The following is a 14,659-nucleotide window of genomic DNA, read 5'->3' on the forward strand; positions in this document are numbered from 1 at the left end:
ACTGATATTTTTGAAAGGCAAATTGCTAGCAAACTGTTTACATAGATTTAAATGCTTCTTTTAATAGAAAAAAAATCAATTTCAACTTTCTAAGTGGGATAATTTTAATCCAAGAAAAATTATGTAACTTTAAGCATAACCATATGGGCTAATCCTTCTCAAAATATCTATTTGGAATTAGCAGGATTTTTAACTGCATGGGTGTAATTATTTCATTGATTTGAGAGGTTCCCACAGCTATGTACCTTGGTCCCCGAGTTGAATTCTCAACACTCCCAGTAAGCTACTGAACACCTGTCCAGGTTGGAAAGGCATACTAAATTATAGGAAATAACATGCATTATACAATTCCCTACAATCTCAAACCTCACTGTCGGGTAGCAGGTTTAAAGTTTCTTCTCTCTTCCATCTTTCTCCATCTCTCCTCACTTTTCTTAATCCTACCTCCTCCTTTCTCAAAAAGAAGATGAACAGATGCTTTAATCCCTAACAGATAGTTACACTAGACATTTTTGACTCTCTGCCTTCTCCATTTCCCTGCTTTCTTTCATTATCCTGGTCTCATATTTGCCTTTCCCAGCGACTGATTGCTGACTCTGACAGGTACAGTGTACTTTCATAACTGGGGCAATCAACAGAGGCAGTTAAAACTCTACCTTGATATTTATCTCTGTATATCTACCTTAATGTATTAAGGCAGCTGAATTATCAGATGGTGGGAGTCTGTGAAAATATATCTCTATATTTACATATACACATTTGTGTATTCATGCATTTGTGTGCATATAGCTAACACCTTATTATTTGTGTCGTTAGTTGCTGGGGAGTTTTTTTCTTAGTTTCTTCCAAAGAATTAAGAAAACTTAATAAAAATGTTTTATATGACAAGTGACTTAGATATTAATTATTTGTATTTGTTTTGATTTTATTCTTTATGCTAGGGGATTGGCTTTTTGATTTGAAGAACAACAATGCATGCATGAAAGCTTTTGCCTTATCTCTTCTAACTCTTACTATGTTGGATATCTGTTCTATTTTTCTATTTTCTTTCTTTTTTCCTTCTTTTGCTTTCCTACCACACATTCCTTGATACTTGAAATGTGGTCAGGAGCAGGCAACTGTTGACTTTACCTGGAAGTTTGTTAGGAATAAGAACTTGCATTTTAACAAAATCCTCCAATAACCTTTTTTTTTTTTTTAAGAGAGAGAGAGCACAAGAAGGAATAGGGAAGAAGGGGAGAGGGAGAGAGAGAATCTTAAGCAAACTACATCCTCAGCATGATGCTCAACCCAAGGCTTGATCCCATGACCCTGGGATCATGACCTGAACCAAACTCAAAAGTTGGTCTTTTAACCAACTGAGCCACCGAGGCCCCACTCAATCCTCAGATAACTCTTAATATACATTGTAGTGTAAGATGCTCAATCATATGGAAAAATCTGTTAAAAAATTAAATTTGTTCCTATTGAAACTGCCATATAAAATACAGGAGGCCTAGTTAAATCTGAATATCAGAAAATGAGTATTCTTGATATAATTATATGCCCAATATTGCATGTGGCATGCTCATACTGAAAAGAAAAAGTTGTTTTCTATTTGAAATTCAAATTTGATATCTTGTTTTGTTTTTTGTTTTTCTTATATATGGCATTCTACAATGCCTATTAGTGTGTGATCATGAGACTATTAAATCAATGAATAAATTAATTTAAAATAAAATTTTATTAAATGATACAATTCTGTGGAACCAGGAATACTTTTCAAGCAGAAATATGTTTTCAGAGTATTTGTCCAAGTATAAACAGAATTTGTCTTCATAGAATATTTGAAAGCTGAACAAATTATATACATAAGAAACTCAAATCCTACATACTCAAATGGTGAAAGACAAATTCCATACACTATGATTATATATTACTCTAGATTTATACTAAAATATACATTATTAAGTTCTATTTTTTAATCTAGTATTTCAGGACTAATAGAATGTCAATAGAATAAAAATATTTAATAGCATCCTATGAGTAAATGTTAAATGCTTATTATTTTCATTTACGCAATTAACTTCCCACAACATAAAAAACTAAAAAGTATAATATTAAAACATTAGAAACTAATTCAATAATCAATCTTTATAAAAGTGTTATATATTAGGTTTATGATATGAAATTGCTGATATTTAACTTTTTGATGCACAACAATTTCATATAGTTCAATGTAAGAAATTGAGATGCATTCAAGGATGGGCTATCATACATTATTAAGAATACTTTAAGTATTCAAAACAAGTATTCAGAAATATTATAAAACACAATGAAATGCTACATCATACTATTAAATCAGAAAAAAATGTATAAAATTTTTTCAAAAGCCCAATTTTTAGAAGGACCTTTTCTCATCTTATTGTTTATTTAAAATTTCTGCAACTTCCTATATTTTTCATCATTGATATTTATTCCATTTATAATCAGAAAAGTAAAGATTTCATTTTTATTTAAAGGGTTCATCTTTTATGGTAATAAGTCTAGTTCAAAGTCAAAGTTCAACAAAAGGCAATAATCACATACTGTCTGCCTCTGATATTCTCTGACTTCCTCCACCTTCTTGCAAGAACAGAGATTTGCGAAAGAAGGGGCAGTCTCAGGTCGTGTTTTGAGAAGCCTGGGAAAAGTCTTTCCCAACGCCTTAATGCAAGTCCAAAGCTACCCTATGCAAGGGGTTAAAGACAATGACAATTCTTTGGTCTCTTTCCAGTCAATCTGAGTATGAAGCACATGTGAGACTCAGAGTTTTCCTGATCTGATTCATCTTTTATTTCAGGGGAAGGCTTATGGTTACCCCTACAATGTGGTTAATGGTACAGCAATTTCTCCCTTCTCTACTTCCATTTCAGAGGATATGTCTAGTTGTGTGTGCACAATGATAGGCCCTCCAATGGGCCACTGAAAGTCAGATACCTAATTGAACAATCAAGAGAACTTCATTCTTAGACTCCCTAGTGACCTTTATTTTATTATGAGTATTTTACCAAGTAATATATGTCTTTCCATGTAAGAGAACTCTCAAACTACACAACAAGATTCTATTTTATCTGGTCTTAAATTCAAATCACATTATCTTATAGACATTCCAATATTCTGTCTTAAGGCAATGCAGTTGCATACCATAAAAGAGGCTTCTCTCTGGCTTGAATTTCACTCCCGCTACTTTAATAAATGGGTTTCCTGACAGCTTTCAGCTCTGACGACTTCATTCCATATTTTCTTCATTTTTTTCTCAAATTATTTTGAAAAAAGTTGTGAAACTTTCTACCTTTTTTTCTCTTAACATCATATATAAGTAAGCAAATTAATATGCATTACATATGTTGACGTTCAAAAAAATCCTGAATGTAAAAAAGCATTATAAACCCCATTTTAAAACTGAGTAAAGTGACTTTTCCTAGGACTAATATATTAATTTATCACCATAACTGTGCATTGCCACATTAATAGTAAATGCTAAATAAATAGTTGTTGAATAAATGTCATAACAATGCCATAAACCACAGATTTTCTAATTCCAAGTTGTGTGTTATCACCCTTTTCATTCATTCACTCATTATTCAACATTTGTTAGGACTCCAAAGAGTTTCTAAGTCATAGGTCAAGGTTACAGGTCCAAGAATCAACTACACACAGGTGATGGTTGAACACACATGAGCATTAAGATTTTCCTGTTAAGAGAGAACCTGAGGAATGAAAGCATGACTTAACTGAGAGAGGATGAAGAGAAGTCACTGAAGGAGACTGAATAGGAGGTAAACCAAGCACAAATTATAAAAGTGGAGATATTGCCAAGTGAAAAAAAAATCTATAAAATACAGTGTTACATAGAAAAGCACTTAAGTGGGATGGAAATAGCTAAGAGCCCCAGAAACTCTTCACTGTAGCCAGAAATAGGATCAGAAAATGGACTCCAGAGAATGTATACTACATATTGGAGATGTTTGATAATTAATTGATGAAAAAAATATAGATGAGTAATTTAATGGGTAGTAGGATTCAGAAAATTTGGTATTCTTTTTCCTATTTTGAGGAAACACATCTGTAAGCCAACACAAATTACCTATAGTTTCATTGTAACTGAATCATTTCTCCATGAAACCGAATAACTTATAAGAACAATTGAAATCTTCAGTTGTTTGATGAGATCCATCCATAGTAAAACACGGCAAACAAACAACATATGATCTCGAGGCAGATGTAATGAAGAAGAATTATCATAAACTTGTGTATTTCAGATGCAGAATGGCAATTTAACAAAAAAAGGCCCAGTCAAGTAGTAAAAATGTAAAAAGATATAATATAGCAGAAGTTCATAAGATATAAAAAGGACTAATAAATAAGTAAATATGAAAAATCTTTTTAAAAATAGGTAAAGGACACAAGTAGAAAATTTTAAAATGACATTAACAATAGAAGATATATATTTTTACTCAACTAAATATATAAAGTGTTTTTATAATCAAAATATTAATAAAATTTAATTTTTAAGAAAGTTTTATTTCCAATACCAGTTATTTTGTAGAAAAAATTATCTGCCCTTCTTTCTTATAAGATAAAGAAACTAACAATATTTTCTAGTAAAGACAGTCTTTTAATAAACACTCTAATACATTGATAGTCAGAAAAATCACATAAATTTTTCATAGAAAAATTAGAAAGATGTGTACAAAATTTTAAAATCTGAATATATTGTTCTTGTAGTAATTTCCTCCATCTACACTGCCCCCACAAAAGTCTACCAAAATCACTATGCATGGATGTTCACCACAATTTTCTTTGTAATAATATGGTTGAATAAAATATGGAATGTCCACATTTAGAATATGTCACTATACATACATATATGCATATTATATATATATATGGGAATGTCTACTATAGGAATGAAGCAATTTATAGAGCTAATATATGTATAATTTTTGCCATGGAAATAGAACCACAGTATATTGTATTGTGGGGAGAAATACTCAAAGAAACATACACATTATTACTCTATTTTTCTAAAAAATCATATGTGTTAGAAAAAAAACATTTGAGAGAATATACACAAAACGACTAACAATGATAATTTTTTAGTGTGGTAGTATTCTTATGAGCATTTTTTGATGTGAATGTATTAAGTGATTCTTTTCAAAAAATAGGAACAAGCAAACCTTTTATTGGGGAGAATACAAAATAATTAACCTCCTCATCATTTCTATGGGTCATTCGTAAGCATCTTCTTTTTTCATATGATCAAAACAAAAAAAATTATAATTACATTTGCCATTCATCCAAAACCATCAGGATCTATTAAAAAATGGTTTGAAGTTTATGTGAAAAGGAGTGGTCATGTTACCTTGTCATAGCTTACTTTGTTAAAAGACTAGTTCACCTATGGGGTTGAGTTCTTACTATTAGGCATAATAATAGTCCATTTTAGTCCATTTCCATGTAGTCCATTTTTAATGGACAGTTAAAAATAGATAAGAAACATATTGACCCAGTATTGTTTTCCTTTAGGACTATCATCTTTACATCTGCCTGAGATTACTTTCATCAATTTTATGGAAAATTAATTTTAAAAATTTGTAATACAGTAAACAGCCAATAAAATGTCATATTTTTGCCTGGAATTAAAAAAATTTTTATGTTAACAGTTCACAATTAATGGTTGTTAGCAGTTTTCTTATGGACGGACTAGAGCAAAGGTATCATAATAAAATAGGTATCACTGGCAAATCATTAAAAAACGGTATTATTTAGAAGGGTTATACCACGGCATCTCCCATACATCAAATGACTTTCAGAATGATAAGCTGCATCATTAATAGCTAATAATAAGTTTTAGCAGGACATATTTTTATTCCTAGACTCACTTTTCCTTAAGAAGCTTTCCACACAGCTGTTTATGTCATGGGATGACTAAGGGTTGAATCTTCACCCATTTACTTACTCTTTCCCAAAAGAGAAAGGATGGTGGTTCAAAATTTACCAGCCATTGGGCCACATTTCTAATGGGTAAGACCATGTTTCTCTGGTGCCCTATTGTTTTTGCTACTTCCTAAATCACTGACTGTCAATGACTCATTAAGATGAGCCAATTACCTGGGCTTCTAATCATTGTTCTTAAGCTATTAGTCTCCAAGGGAACATGTAAGTGTTCAAATCTCAAGGTTTAGACTAAAGAAAGTAGGAGCCTTGACTCCAGTCCAGCTTTTACCCAACAGATCTCCTTTTAAAGTGTTACTAAATAGGTCCTTCATTCTCTCTGAGACTATTGCTTATTATTTCCATCTCTCTCATCCTTGCTGGGCCACCAACAAGAAAAACCTGTTTCCTCTGTTTCAGTCCTTACCAAGGTATTCATACTATTTTCTTCTCTGTTCAGGAGATGAACAAAGAAACCTTGGATTGCTCAATTAAAATGTAGTCTCTCTTCCCTTATCACTCTTTATCCTCCTTTATCTGCTTTATTAGTTTTTCATAAAACTTACCATACTTGACTCTTAAAAAGTTTTACATCCACCACAACTGAATTGTTTGCTAAATAATAACAAATGGAATGAGATAATGAGGGAACAATAGGATGGATGTTGACGAGTCATTAATAAAGCTGGTAGTTTGGTCCATGCTTGCTCTCTGGCTTACCTACATGCCTTTTTCATACACCCCTGGGAAATACCTGAAGCTTAGACTCATGGAACCATCATGGAAAATGAGCCACAAACCAGGTATAATACAAAGAAATGGACTACGGGCCTGGGTTAGGTGCTGGGTTTCTAATAGATCCTTTTGTAGATAAAGACCATTCCTGAGGGAAGATTGAGATGATTAGTGTGAACAATAGGTGCTATTACATTCAGAAGTCATTGGCTTCATCCCTTATCTTCATATCTTGTCATAACTCAAAGGAGGATGCTAAAACATATGTCTGTTCTGGGGGACCTGGGTGGCTCAGTCGATTAAGCATCCGGCTTCAGCTCAGGTCATGATCTCACAATTTGTGGGTTCCAGCCCTATGTCAGGCTCTATGCTGACAACTCAGAGGAACCTGCTTCGATTTCTGTGTCTCCCTCTCTCTGCCCCTCCCCTGCATGTGCTCTCTCTCTCAAAAATAAATAAATATTAAAAAACAAACAAATATTTGTTCCAAAAAGTAAAGGAGAAAATATATAAACTTTTTTTGCTGACAAATAGTGGGGTTTTTTTTAGTGGAAAAGACGAGAAGCCAACTTTTTTATCAGATTTTGTGGAGAAGACAAGAGGCCAACACAAAAAGCAAGTAATCATTATAGAAGCACAGGTGGCTCAGCTTGGAAGGAGAGTGGATTGACGAAGGTAATGGAACACAAGAGGTCTCTCTGAATTGCCAAGGAAGCAGAAATGTCATACATGTCACATCCATGAATATGAAAATATTTTATAAAAAAAAATCTTGATTATAAATTTCCCCCCAATGGGCATAAATTAAATGGAATTTTTCTTTACACATTCCTAGACATTGCACTAGCTGAAGAATATCCTTGTGGAACTAAAACTTACATGTATTCTCTCCCTCTCTCTCTCTCCTTTTACCATTTGACACTAACTACCTGTTTCTGGAATATAAAAGCAATACTCACCTAGCATGAAAATATAATTTGGGGAATCTAATTGCCTTTGGGATAATAGATGCATATATTAAAGTTTGCTTTGTATCTTCTAAATATTGGTTAGATGAAGAATTTGCTCTGATGTTGTTATTTTTACTCTCCTCTAAAAATTAGAAAACATGAGTCATTTATAGTTAAAGTAATTCAAATTTGTGTATTTCTAAGCAAACTCGTTTTGTTCCATTGGGAAAAATCAGAATTAACTTTTTGTCCTGGGAAGAAAAATTCACACATGTTGTAGTAGGAGGATAAACATTAGGTTGCTTTTATGTTTATTCATTCAGTAATTCATTCTCTCAAAAAAAATATGTTCAAGACTAACAGAAAAGAATCAAATAGGCTCTCAAAGCATGTAATCAGGATTTGTACCCTGTGACTACAGCACAAGGCCAGAATGTTATTGTGGGAAAAAATGCCTCTTTCCTGATCTTCCAGTGAAGGAATTACCAGTGGGTGAGGACCAAACAAAAAGTGAAAAAAAGGAAGTCTGAATCTGACACATCTTTATATGCTGAGATCTGCCAAGTTGCTGTTGGCCTGGAAGGAACAGCAGTCAAGGGAGGTATATTAATTTTCTATGGCTGCTATAACAAATTACCATAAATATAGTGGCTTAGAATAACACAAGTTTATTATCTTCCTTTTCTATAGTTCAGAAATCCAAAATGAGTCTCACGGGGCTAAAATCAAAGTGTTGGAAGAGCTACATTTTTTGGAGGCTGTAGGGGAGGATCCATTTTTTTCTTGCCTTTCCAGCTTCTAGAGTCTGTCTGCTTTCTTTGGTTCATGCTCCCCTTCTGCTGTCTTGAAAGCAAAGATGGCTAGTCCAACCTTCATCACATTCACTTGGATACTTTCCATAGTCATCTCTACAATCCCTCTTACAATCACATTGAATGTACCAGGGTAATATAGAATTACCTTCTCAGAATCAGCTGATTAGTAATCTTAATTTTGTCTGCAATCTTAACTCTGCTTTTCCAGGGAATATAATCAGAGGTTCCAGGGATCAGGATGTTGACATCTTTAGGAAGGAGGGAATCATTTTTTTTGCCAACCACAGGAAGATTATCTATATTGCAGGGGATTTGTATGCTTGTATATACAATTACCTAAAAACATCCCTTCCTATTTGAGGAGATACATATAACGCCATTAGGACAGGTGCAAGCTAGGGCACCCTTGTGATCCAAGCAGCTTGGAAAAAAGAAGGCATTTAATAGTATATAATCAGTAATGAGTTTTGCTGTGATAAGCTAATATGTAAAAATCCTTCTGACATGCTGAGTTGGCCAAAGGATAAAGATTTAAACAGAGTTATATATTTTTAAATATATGCTTAAACTTGATGTCAATATTCCATAATATAGTTTAGCAAAGGAGCCAAAACAAGTAAGTAAATAACAGTGCTGTAAGACAAACAATTTCTAACAAGGCAAAGATGCTAAAAACTTCTGGAGTATTTAGACAGTAAAATTATGATTGGTGGGATCAGTGTTATTAAGGAGTATTTTAAAGGGGTACTTCTAAGTAATTTGGTCTTAAGTGTCAGTTTTGATTAGTTCAATCAATTAAGGATTGAGAGTCAGCATATTTAGTGGGAAGAGCTGAGACTTTGAAGTCTTGAGAAAACTCTGAGAAATGAAACCATAGCTGCTCTACTTTACCTGATTTCTAGCAAGTCTTAAACTATGTAAGACTACATTCACCTTATAGAAAATCAGAAAAATATATAATCCCCAAGGCTGCCTAGTGACTCAGTCTGCTGAGTGTTTAACTTCGACGCAGGTCATGATCTCACGGTTTATGAGTTCGAGCCCTGCACTGGCTCTATGCTGATAGCTCAGAGCCTGGAGACTACCTCAGATCTGTATCTCCCTCTCTCTCCACCCCCTCTTCTGCTCACATTCTGTCTTTCTGTCTCTCAAAATAAATAAATGTTAAAAAAATAATTTATAAAAAAGTGAAAATATATAATCCTTACAATTGTTTTTAAGATTAGAGATAGATTATCTAGTATAGTTCTTGCCACAAATACATACACACTGAGGGGCGCCTGGATGGCTCAGTTGGTTAAGCGTTTGGCTTCGGTTCAGGTTATGATCTCATGGTTTGCGGGTTCAAGCCCCGCATCGGGCTCTGTGCTGACAACTCAGAGCCTGGAGCCTGTTTCAGATTCTGAGTCTCCCTCTCTCTCTGACCCTCCCCTGCTCATGCTGTCTCTCTCTCTCTCTCTCAAAAGTAAATAAAAAACAGAAAAAAAAAAAACAAATACCTACCCACTGAAAAGGGACTATTATTTTTTTAATTTTTTAAAATATTTATTTATTTTTGAGGGATACAGAGACAGAGACAGCATGTGAGCAGGGGAGGGGCAGAGAGAGAGGGAGACACAGAATCCCAAGCAGGCTCCAGGCTCCATGCTGTCAGCAGAGTCTGATGTGGGGCTCAAATTCATAACCATGAGAGCATGACCTGATCCAAAGTCAGATGTTTAACTCCTCCAGAAGTGACTATTATTTAACCAGCAATCTAAACTCCATTGTACTAGTTGTTTAGTCAAACACTTAGAAAACCTGTATGTCTTCCACAGACACTCTTATTATCTTCCTGTCATCTTCACTGAAAATATTCTTTCAAATCAGAGTATGGTTCTAGTCATTAAATCTCACAAAGACCTGATTCTTTGAGCTGTATATTGATTTAAGTTTACATTACGTTTATATACTCAGGATGTAAATATTCATAGTAAAAGCAAAACTATTATAGTATATGACTTTGATATACTTAACCAGTACAATATTCAATACATTAGGTAATTACATATATAAGAAATGACTTTAAATTATAGATATGGTAGTATTTAAATGAGGAGAAAGTGGAAATGAATTGTAACCTGGAATTAGAATTGGTATGAAGGGTATATGCCACATTTCAGTAGGGAAGTTATCTTTGAATCCTCAGTGATTTTTGTAGTGCCAGGAACATTCTAGGTACTTACAAAAAATAAGTGCATGGAATTAAAATCAGGATTTCCATCATATGTATTCACTCTCCTATTTTGTACTTGGCATGAGTTAGGTGCTTACTAAATACTTGTGAGAATTATGAGTAAACCATGTCATATTTGATCCTTATATTTAACATCTGGCTTTTACACACTAGTTCACAGATTGATTCTGATTCATTATTACTCTTTTACCATCATTTTTCAGTGTATGCATTTCATTAATATACCTGAAATCCTGTGTGGAATCAGACTAATCCTCAAAACGAATAAACTTCCAAGTTAGTATTCATTAAGGTAAAGCCTAAGTCCCATATTATCTCTGTCAAAAATGAACATTGAAAACCTAATAATACTTTATGTTTTTATGCATCATTTGTGTTCCAATGAGGGGACATATTTTCTGTAGGCATGAGTTGAGTGCTTGTCTCTGAAACAAAGAAACTAGGAAATATGGTTGGCCAGCACCATTAATAAAAAGCTGTATTTCACCCCTATGATTCCCATAGCCCTTTTTGACACACTTATAGGTAAAGCATGTATAGATTTCTCTCAACTCTTCAGGGTCCAAACATACTAAAAGAGCAAATAACTCATGTATGCAATGTAGTGTGATTTAGGTAGATTATGGACTTTTCTTCTCATTTTATTTTTTCAAGTCATGTTTTTTTGTTTTTGGTTACATCTGAATAGAGGGCTTCACAGTAACTTTGCCTCTCTCTGGCAACTCTCCGTTTGTTCTCTGTATTTAAGAGTCTCTGATGCTGGCTGGATGGGTATTGGGCAGAGGGATGGGCTAAATGGGTGATGGGCGTTAAGGAGGGAACTTTTTGGGATGAACAATGAGTGTTACACATAACTGATGAATCACTATATTCTACTCCTGAAACCAATGTCACACTATATGTTAACTAACTTGGCTTTAAGTAAAATAAAATTTCAAAATAAATAAAAATAAAAAACAAACAAGAAAAGAAACTCTGTCTCTCTCATCCACTTCGTTTTCCTCCTATGCAACTTCAAACTACATAGCAGCTGATTCATGAAACAGAGAAAATAGTGACCTACTTGAGTCAGGGCTTTGCAATAAGGCCCAAAGAGAAAGCCAAACAACTGTGTGGAAGGAGATTTGGATTAGGAGAAACTGGTTCAAACAAGAAATCTATCGGCAAAGCAGTTATTAAATAGGTGTCTAAAAATTTCTTCCCAGTAAGAGGTAGTTTACTCTATTTGCAGTGTGTAAGATAACGTGCATATAAGCATGTATTATCAGGGTGAATTATGTTTCAAAGCAACTAAGCCCTTGCATTAGTATTTATTCATGTATCCATTCATTCAGCAGATATTTATTTAGTGCTACCGTATGCTAGTCACTGTTCTCGCTCCGGGGGGGATTCCACATGAACTTACACAGTACAAACATAACTGCAACAATGAAGCCTTTATTCCAGGGGAAGAAGAAAATAAACAAATATAATATCAATAATATAAAGGTTATGAAGAAACTAAAGTGGATAAAAGGATAGAATTTGTGGCTAATATTTTAAACAGTGGCTAAGAAAGTTCATTGTCTTTCATATATTACTGGTAAAAGGTATAAACTCAAATTTCAATAGAGATGTCATTATGCAATCTGCTTAGGACTTCTAATATTTGTCCATTCTTTTATCTAATTTCATAATTTTGTATTTTATATAATCATATATTCTAAAATAGATATATATCACGTATATATTTTTCTTTGAGTCCTCATGAGTTAAAAATAATAATGAAGACTAACTTGGGAAATAACCTTAAACCATTATACACAATATTATTTATATGATAGAAAGTGATACCAGATTCCAAACAAATGACTTAATGCATTCAGAGATTCCAACCTGTTTGTTAAGGTGCAAACTGTCTTAGAATGAAGCTTCCAAATAGAATCCTACTAAGCTCTATAATGAATGTTGGGGGAAACAGTACCTAACAAAGTTCACCCAGATACAATATCATTCTGTAGAGAAGGAAGAAAAGAATATGAATGAATGATTTCATCCACATGAGTTAAAATGAATGACTACCGTATACTGGCTACCTTACTTTTTTCCTTTTCTAAAATGTGTATAAAACTGTAATATCTGGGATAAAATATCTCATAAAAAATTTAATATCATGAGTTATTTTGTGGAAAGGAAATTAATTCACATATATTACCGAATGAAAGTCCCGAATGGTAAAGCTCTTTCTGGAAAAGGTTATTTGTAATGACCAAATTCGTCACTGTTTGGAATCGTGTAAAGGTCACAATAGAAGGTTTTCACTTGTTTTAAATAAAATTCTACATTTTAAAAATAAATATGCTTTTCTTCCATTCATAGAAATATCAACGCTGTTTGCACTATAATTTACTTTTTGAGCTCCTGACATTTACCCAGCTGACTGTCTTTGGAGAGCAATCTCTAGACTGAGAAGCACTCTAGGTAAGAAAACTGTCAGTTACAAATTACTGTTTGATGCATTGCAAAGTGCAGGAACTCTTCAAATTTAAAGAATGACCTTGTTAAATACTTTTTTGTCTACTACTTTTAACTTAAATTTTAAACAGAGCCTTTGTATAAATGCCAAACAATTGGCAAAGAAAGTTACCACCAAAAAAGAGGAATGTCTCAATTAAAAGAATAATTGTTCTATGAGCCTAATAGTAGGAATATTTCTAAGTTCATAAAATGTCAAATCAGATTTGACATATTATCTTGAAGGAAATACATTTTACTCTTAGAATGAGTAATTGAAATAATAAATTGGAAAGGTACAATTATATATATTATATATATTTGAATTAATAGTGGAATTGATATTATCTTCAATGATGTAACAAGACTGGATATATAATTTGATAAGATTTATGTTTTATATTTATTCTGATACATATATATTTTGATACATATAATACCTCAATAATATATATTTTCCAAAAGTAAGGAAATATTTTCTAGGAATAATTCAAAGCAATAGCTAAAAAAAAGAAGCCAGTGAACATAAACAGATTACCACAGATGATGGTTTTTCTGTTTAATTAGCAGCATTGTAAATTATATATTTATAAATCTATGGTGTAACACATAAATCTAATTTATGCATTTTGTATCATGTACATTTACAAATTTTTATTGTAGCATAAACTTGTATCTCCCATGTACTTTCTTCAAAATATTATATATTTTATAATTGAGTTCATAATTTTTACTTAATATGACCTTTCATTGAAATTCAATGTAATCTCTGGAATGAATGATGTGTAAATACAGATATTCACACAGGAATTCTCTCCAAAGAAAATAAACAATTAAATTTCTCAAATTATGGCTAAAGCTGGATTTCAAACTTCCTTGGATTTAATAAATAAAAATTTATATCTAAAAATGTGTATCTTGTAAGCCTTCTATTTTAGGATGAAATAAAATAATGTTCAATATATTTTCATTTTTATAGAGCCAAGATTACTAGAATTTTTTCTGGATATCCATGTCCAAGAGAGTAGATATATCATAAGTCTTTGGGGTATAATAAATGCTAGTGTTGCAGAGATGCTGTTGAAAAGAGTTCTATATACCTAGATAGATGCAGATATATAGATAGAGGTACAGGCATATAGATATAGATTTTTTAGGTTATTTCAGAGATATGGAAAAATACATATACATATATGTATAAACCATTTCAACATGTGTATTTGCATATTTCAGTAGTATCAAATGATTGTTCCTTTTCCATTTTTATATCCTGTGAATATCTTATGATCAGTTGTTTTACAGTCAAATAAATGTTTCACCTCAACTCTATGATATACAAAATACATTTGTTATTTCAGAACATATTTCAGGTATGATTTTACAAATCAAGGCTGGTTTGCCTAATGAATGCAGACATTCATGTATACCTTCATTAATTTATCCATTCAAACATACTATGCTAGGTAATAAAA

The sequence above is a fragment of the Suricata suricatta genome, chromosome 8, assembly GCF_006229205.1.
Source record: "Suricata suricatta isolate VVHF042 chromosome 8, meerkat_22Aug2017_6uvM2_HiC, whole genome shotgun sequence".
NCBI lineage: Eukaryota > Metazoa > Chordata > Mammalia > Carnivora > Herpestidae > Suricata > Suricata suricatta.